Source organism: Callithrix jacchus, chromosome 7 (genome assembly GCF_049354715.1).
Source record: "Callithrix jacchus isolate 240 chromosome 7, calJac240_pri, whole genome shotgun sequence".
NCBI lineage: Eukaryota > Metazoa > Chordata > Mammalia > Primates > Cebidae > Callithrix > Callithrix jacchus.
The window spans coordinates 145,113,748-145,121,700 of record NC_133508.1 but is presented as its reverse complement, the minus strand read 5'-3'; positions in this window follow the sequence as shown (position 1 = coordinate 145,121,700).

Sequence of the window (7,953 nt, the reverse complement as noted above, 5' to 3'; positions counted from 1 at the left end):
ATTGAAAAACTCATTATATATATGAAGAATATATATATTTATATTCATAAATTCATATATACTCTTTTTTTACAAATGTGTCTTGACTATTCTAGTTTTTGTACTTCCATACAAATTTTAAAGTCATTTTGTTAAGATATAGAACAAAAAATTAGGATTTTAACTAAAATTATGTTGAATATATAGATCACTTTGAATAGAACTGGTATTTTTAAAGCATTGAGTCTTCTGATCCATATATATAAAGACACATAAAGATAGAAATTATTTATCAAATAGACATTTAGCAAATGTTTTTTTTTTTTCAGTAATTGCAGTGGCTTGCATTTTCATTTCTTTTAACAGTGGCTTTGCCTATCCCAAGGCAACAAAGATGTTCTCATTCATTTTTTTCTAGAAGCATCGTACTTTTAGTCTTAAATTTATGTCTATGACCCAATTCAAATTAATTTTGTTTATGGTATGAAGCCATGGTGAAAGCTCATTTTTGCATATGTATATTCCACCATTACAGCACAATTTGTCGAAAGGACTTTTTCTGTCATTGAATTACCTTGACATTTTTGCAAAGAGTCAACTGGCCATATTTGTGTCAGGCTATTTCTGAACTTTCTTTTGCGTTCCATAGATTTTTATATCTCTTCATACACAATATGACACTCTCATACTTACCATAGCATTATTATAAGCCTTGAAATCCAACAGTGTGAGATCTCCAATTTTAAACTTCTTCAAAAAGTTTTGGCTAGATTAGATCCTTTGCCTTTCCATATGAATTTTAGAATCTGCTTGTCAGTTTCTGTAAAAAACCCTGCAAGTATTTTGATTAGGATTCATTGAATCTATACATTAACTTGGGAAAAAATATCATCTTAAATATTGAGTCTTCCAACACGTGTATGTATAACTTCATCTTCTTAGGCATTCTTTAGTTTTTTTCACCAATGTTTTATTGTTTTCAGTGTGAAAGTCTTATACATTCTTAGCGAAATTTATCTTTGAGTATATCACGGTTTTTTGATGTGATTATAAATCATATTGGTTTTTAAGTTTCCATTTCCAGTTGTTTGTTCCTAACATATGAATATACAATCAATTTTGTATACTGACCGGGTATTCTTCAACCTTGCTAAAGTCCCCACTTCAATTCTAGCAGCTTTTTTTGTAGATTCTTTAAGATTTTCTACATAGCTAATCATATCTTCTGAGAATACAGATAGTTTTACTTCTTTCTTTTCAACTTAGGCTCTTTGTTACCTTTATTTATTGCACTGGATAGAACTTCCAGTAATATGCTGAATAAAAGCAGATAAAACAGATATTCGTGCTTTAGTCCTAATCTTAGGAAGAAAGGCATTAGGTCATTTACATGTATGATGTAAAATGTCTTTTAATTATGATGTTAACTATGAAATATCTTAGATGCTATATCAGGTTGCAAACTCCCTTCTATTCTTTGTTGTTGAGAGATTTTATCATAAATAAATATTGAATTTTGTCAAGTACTTTGTATACATCTATTGAGATGATCATGTGGTTTTTCTTGTTTCTTTTTGTGTCTGTTAATATAGAATATGGCATTAATTGTTAAATATTAAATGAACTTTTCTTCATTACTGAGGTTAGCTCATTTGGCCGTGGTGTATTATTCATTTTATACATTGCTGGATTGAATTTGATAAAATTTTGTTAAGAATTGTTGGGCCTGTGTTAATGAAGAAAGTCGATCTGCAGTTTTCTTGTAATATCTTTTGTCTAGTTTTGGTATCAGTAATGGTAGCCTCATAGAATGTGTTGGAAAATGTTTCCACCTATTTCACTTTTAGGGAGAGTTTCTATAAAATGGGTATTAATTGGTTCCTTAAACATTTAATGGAATTCACCAGTGAAACTATCTGGGACTGGAGTATTCTTCGTGGGAAAGATTTTAGCTATAAATTCCATTTTTTTTCAATTGATCATGGACTATTTCAGCTTCCTATTTTTGTTGAGCAAGCTGTGGTAGTTGGTGTCTTTCAGGAAATGTATCCATTTCATTTCAGCTGGATTTACTGGCATTAAGTTGTTTATGACATAAAACATTATTATGCCTTTAATAACTGATCAAACCATTTTGATCTAAATGAAAAGGGGAACACATCCCATCAAAAATCTGTGATATATAGCTAAAGTGATGCTTACAGGGTAATATATAGCATTAAATGTCTACATCATAAATAAGGTCTCAAATCAGTGATGTATAGCTCTACATAGAAAACTAGAGAAACGAGATAAAATAAAGCTCAAAGTCATCAGGGAAAAGGAAAATTTAAAAACAAGATTAAAAGTAAGAAACAAGCAAACAGTAGTGATTAAATAAAACCCAAAACTGGTTCTTTGAGAAAAATAGCAAAATTCATAAACCTCTAGCCAGACTGATATCGGGAATGAGAGAACACATATCACTTCAGATCCCATAGACATTTGAAGGAAAATAAGAAAATTATAAACAAGTGTATGCCAATAAATTAGACAACAATGGACAGATTCCTTGAAAGAAACAAATTACCAAAGCTCACTGAAATGAAATAGACAATGTGGATAACTCTATATCTATTAAATAAATTAAATGTGTGGTCTAAAAAGAAAACTTCAGTCCCAGATGACTTCATTGGTGAATTCTACCAAACATTTAAAGAAGAAATATTACCAATCTTACATAAATTCTTCCTGAAAGTGGAGGACAAGGGCCTTTTTTTTTAATATCAGGACTTCAACTGATTGAAATGAAGCTCACCTACAAACTAATGCAGAGTGACAAAAAGCAACAGAGCAGAATTAGGTATACTGTGGAGATATTCCCAAACACATTAAACTAGTGTTTTAAAAATTGTACCTTTTTGACAATAAGAGCTGGAAATGTTAACTTTTGTTCTTTATGTCTTTGACTATTCCAATCTGTCCTCTTTTTAGGACAAATATCTATATGACAGTGGGAGATTTCAGATTGGCATTAAAAATACAAATGGAACAGTTAATAAACTTATTTTAGACTTCAAAGGTAGTTTCTTGAACTATGACTACATACAATGAAATCGGTAAATCTCACAAAAAGAATATTAAGAAAAAGAAACCATGAGTAAAAGAGAACATACTATATCATTTCATTTACATATAGCTCAAAAGGAGGCAAAACCAATATGTGGTGTTAAAAGTCAGGTTATTAGTTACCCCTGTGGTGACAGTGACTAGAGGAGCAGAAGGGCTCCTTTTGGGTTCTGTTTTCGTTCCGTTACTTGGTCTGGGTGGTGGAATTTTTAACAAAAATTTACATTTCATAGAGCAAATTCTTGAAAATCAAGGGCCTAGAGGGATGAGGGGAGTAGAGTGTATGCACTGGAAAGGGAGCAAAGGGAGAAGCAAATTACCTTGCCCACCTCCCTCCCCACATTTTATCTTTCCTGGGTAATGAAAAGGAGAATGATGTGAAAAGACTTTTTAGGAAACACTATAACCTGTGTTGAAATGTATAACGTGAGGAGAGAAGGCAACAGAGAGACTGGCAAACAGCAGGAAGCCTTCTGGAAGCTGAGCCAAGGCATTCAGAGAGACCATACTTGCGTTTCACTAGAAACCATCATATATCTTTGTGGGGAAGCGAAGTCAGCTGTCCTCATCACTGCCTAGAGAGGGGTTTCCAGTAAATACCTGCTGTAAACCCTTCTCATTTTCGAGTAAGATGCCTGTACATGACCTGAAGCTTTGCTGAGCCCTAGCCCTTGTCAATAATCAGGGCACTATAAAGTCCCCTTAAGAACAGAGTTAGATTCTTTATTCTTGCCAATATTGGTTAGGAGGGCCTTCGGGCTGGGTGCAGTGGCTCACACCTGTAATCTCAGCATTTTAGGAGGCCAAGGCAGGCAGATCACTTGAGCCCAGGAGTTCAAGACCAGCCTGGGCAACATGATGAAAACCCATCTCTACAAGAAAGTACCAAAAAATAAGCAAGAAGTGGTGGCTCATGCCTGTAGTCCCAGCTACCCAAGAGACTGAGGTGGGAGAATCACATGAGCCCAGGAAGTTGAGGCTACAGTAAGCTGTGATGATGCCACTGCACTCCAGCCTGGGTGACAGAGTGAGTCTCTGTCTCAAAAAAGAAAGAAAAAAGGAAAGAAAGAGAGCCTTTAAAGAGATGTTAACAGAAATGAGATGGGTAAAGGAAGACCTGGATGGTAGCTGACAGCTTTGGGGAAGAAGAGAACTTTCTTCCCTGACTCTCCTGGTCTCTGAAGTGGGTGTAATTTCTGTTGGATGCTACTATCAACTTCTCTGGCTGACTGTCATTAGAGGGTAGCACAGAAGATACCTGCCAGGGCTTTCCGTCTGCAGCAGATATCCTTGATTTTGTCTACTACATCAGTAAACTTTCAGTTCCCTCATAGGTTTCATTGTCTGGTTTTCTTAAAAATGGACTCAAATCTCACTATAAACTTTTGGTAGTATCAGTTCTCAGCTGCAAGAACATTTTCTGATGTATGAGACTGGGAAACTTGCCACCTCTTACTCTGATTTTGTGTAGTCAAACCATGACTAATTAACAGGTTGAAAAAATTCATGGCAGTCTACCTCATGTTACCATCACCATCTCCTTTTCTGCTCTGGATAAATGATGTAGGAAAATTATGAGATAGAAATCAAGACTGATTACAAACAAAGAAAAACCTAGACAGGCTCACAAACACTTCTTGAGGAAATGCATGTTTAAATAATGGTCTAGCAAAGAAAGTTTTTAAAGTCTGATTCCATATAGAACCTCAGAAATGCCTCTTTTGTTCTGCTAATTGCAGATTTGGTGAAAATACTAATACCAATCAAAGTGATCACTAAAATTACTGGGGAAGGTAATAACCAGGGTCAATCATCTTATATATTAAGGAGCTTCAATTTTCTTGTGTGTAAAATTAAGAGTTTGGCCAGTTAAACTTTAAGATCCCTTCCAATGGGTAATTTTTTTCCTCCACTTTATTTTAGAGAATGTCTTCTGATATTTAGTCAAACAGAGACCTAGGGAATCTTTTTTGTATCCTTTGCTTAATTAACTTCAACAGAGTCTTGAGGAGAAAAATAAAATACTCAAACTAATCCCAACACTAACACATAGTTTCTGCTATGATTTCATAAAGACCAGTCTTCCCTGCAGAGAGAAAAAGGACATTTGCAATGCCTTTGGAAAAAGCTTTCGTTTTGGTCACAATGATAGTGAAAATTTGTCTTCTGAAAGAAAGAAACCAGTGCACCAGGGCTTTTTAGACTTGGCTGCTATGGAAGAGCATGTTTTCTCTTAAAAGGGGTCAATCCGTAAGGCTTGCTTAAGGAGAGTGTAACAAATTGAATGGAATGAAATGTCTGGATTTTTAGTGAAGAACAATGCTATTGAGAGGTAGCATTTTATTGTTTTTAATTTCTCCTTTTCATTGTAAGGGACTTGCAGACATTATGGAGCAATAAAATATTGCAAAGGCAGTGTTTCAGTCTTGAAAAGAAGAAGAAGGAGACGACATTGATTTTGAGGGTAAGGTGGCATGGTGAGTCACCACTAAATTGAACTGTATTGTGATGAATTTCAACTTACCTTCTCAAATGAAAGTTTTAGTCTATGTAAAAAGATTTTTAAAGTCAGAATTTGTAATTAAGGCTGTTATGACTACTTTTCTTTAATCCAGCTTGCATGCAATTACAATTCATTCAATTACTGGGACATTGAATATTATTATGCTAAGTCTAACAAGAAGGACTATTAAATACAGAACCCTGAATGCATGATAAAAATGAACATTATTATTTTGGCTTGAGGTCATATTTGGTACTTAGAAATTTAGAAATATTCACATGAATCCCACTTAAAAAAACAGACTCAAGGAGCTACTTTTCACTGGGACTTCTGCTGTTGTCTTGCCAAGTTTTATGGATGCTCTACATTTTCGTGGAAATAACTTCATGCTCCCAGGCAGAAAACTGAAAAAGCCAGTTATTTTGCCTTGTGACAATCTCATAAGGCCTTGCTTCTTATTTGCTTGAGTTCCTCTTATTTAAATGGTCTAGTCATTTTTTAGTTAACCCTTAATGTTACAAACTTGCATATTCTATGGCCCATTTATTAGTATCCTGGCAGTATTTCCCAAAGTCTCCTCAACATGAGAATTTCATGGGGCACTCATTAAAAAGAGAGTCTTGTGCACTATTCCAAACCTACTGTCATTGACTCTCTTAGGTGCGGCCTGGAAATTAAATTTTTAAAAATATCCAGGGCCGGGCGCGGTGGCTCAAGCCTGTAATCCCAGCACTTTGGGAGGCCGAGACGGGTGGATCATGAGGTTAAGAGATCGAGACCATTCTGGTCAACATGGTGAAACCCCGTCTCTACTAAAAATACAAAAAAAAGTAGCTGGGCATGGTGGCACGTGCCTGTAATCCCAGCTACTCGGGAGGCTGAGGCAGGAGAATTGCCTGAACCTAGGAGGCGGAGGTTGCGGTGAGCCGAGATCGCGCCATTGCACTCCAGCCTGGGTAACAAGAGCGAAACTCCATCTCAAAATAAATAAATAAATAAATAAAAATATCCACAGTGATTTTTATTTCTGTATTTGGGGAACACTGTTCTAATAAAAGTAAGTATTTACTCTAGCTAAGGCATTACTTGAACCTTGAGTTTTGAAAAGACGTTTCTTGTCTAAGGCTAAAATTTTTTTTTTTTTTGAGATGGAGTCTCACACTGTTGCCCAGGCTGGAGTGCAGTGGTGCAATCTTGGCTCATTGCAATCTCCACCTTCCTGGTTTAAGTAATTCTCCTGCCTCAGCCTCCTGGGTAGCTGGGACTACAGGTGTCGGCCAGCATGACCCGCTACTTTTTGTACTCTTTGTAGAGACAGGTTTTTATTGTGTTGGCCAGGCTGGTCTCAAACTCCTGACCTCAGGTAATCCACCCATTTCAGCCTCCCAAAGTGCTGGGATTACAGGCTTGAGCAAAAACATCTGGACTCCAAACTTTCTTTCAAATCTACAGCTGCCTCTTTTTTTTTATTATTATACTTTAAGTTCTGGGGTACATGTGCAGATCATGCAGGACTGTTACATAGGTATATACATGCCATGGTGGTTTGCTGCTTCCATCCCTCATCAACTACATTAAGTATTTATCCTAATGTTGTCCTACCCCAATTCCCCAACCCCCTGCTATCCCTCCCCTAGTCCCCTCACCTCTCAACAGGCCCCAGTGTGTGATGTTCCCCTCCCTGTGTCCCTACATTAAGTATTTATCCTAATGTTGTCCTACCCCAATTCCCCAACCCCCTGCTATCCCTCCCTTAGTTCCCCCACCTCTCAACAGGCCCCAGTGTGTGATGTTACCCTCCCTGTGTCCATGTGTTCTCATTGTTCAACTCCCACTTATGAATGAGAACATTCAGTGTTTGGTTGTTTTCTCTGCTTCTGTCAATTTGCTGAGAATGATGGTTTACAGCTTCATCCATGTCCCTGCAAAGGACATGAACTCATCCTTTTTTATGGCTGCATAGTACACCATGGTGTATATGCGCTGCATTTTCCTTGTCCAGTCCATCGTCGGTGGGCATTTGGGTTGGTTCCAAGTCTTTGCTATTGTAAACAGTGCTGCAATGAACATATGTTTGCATGCGTTTTTATAATAGCATGATTTATAGTCCTTTGGGTATATACCCAGTAATGGGATTGCTGGTTCAAATGGAATTTCTCTTTGTAGATCCTTGAGGAATCGCCACACTGTCTTCCACAATGGCTGAACTAATTTACACTCCACCAACAGTGTAAAAGCGTTCCTATTTCTCCACATCCTCTCCAGCATCTGTTGTCTCCAGGGTTTTTAATGATTGCCATTCTAACTGTCATGAGATGGCATCTCAATGTGATTTTGATTTCTCTACTTACCAGTGATGATGA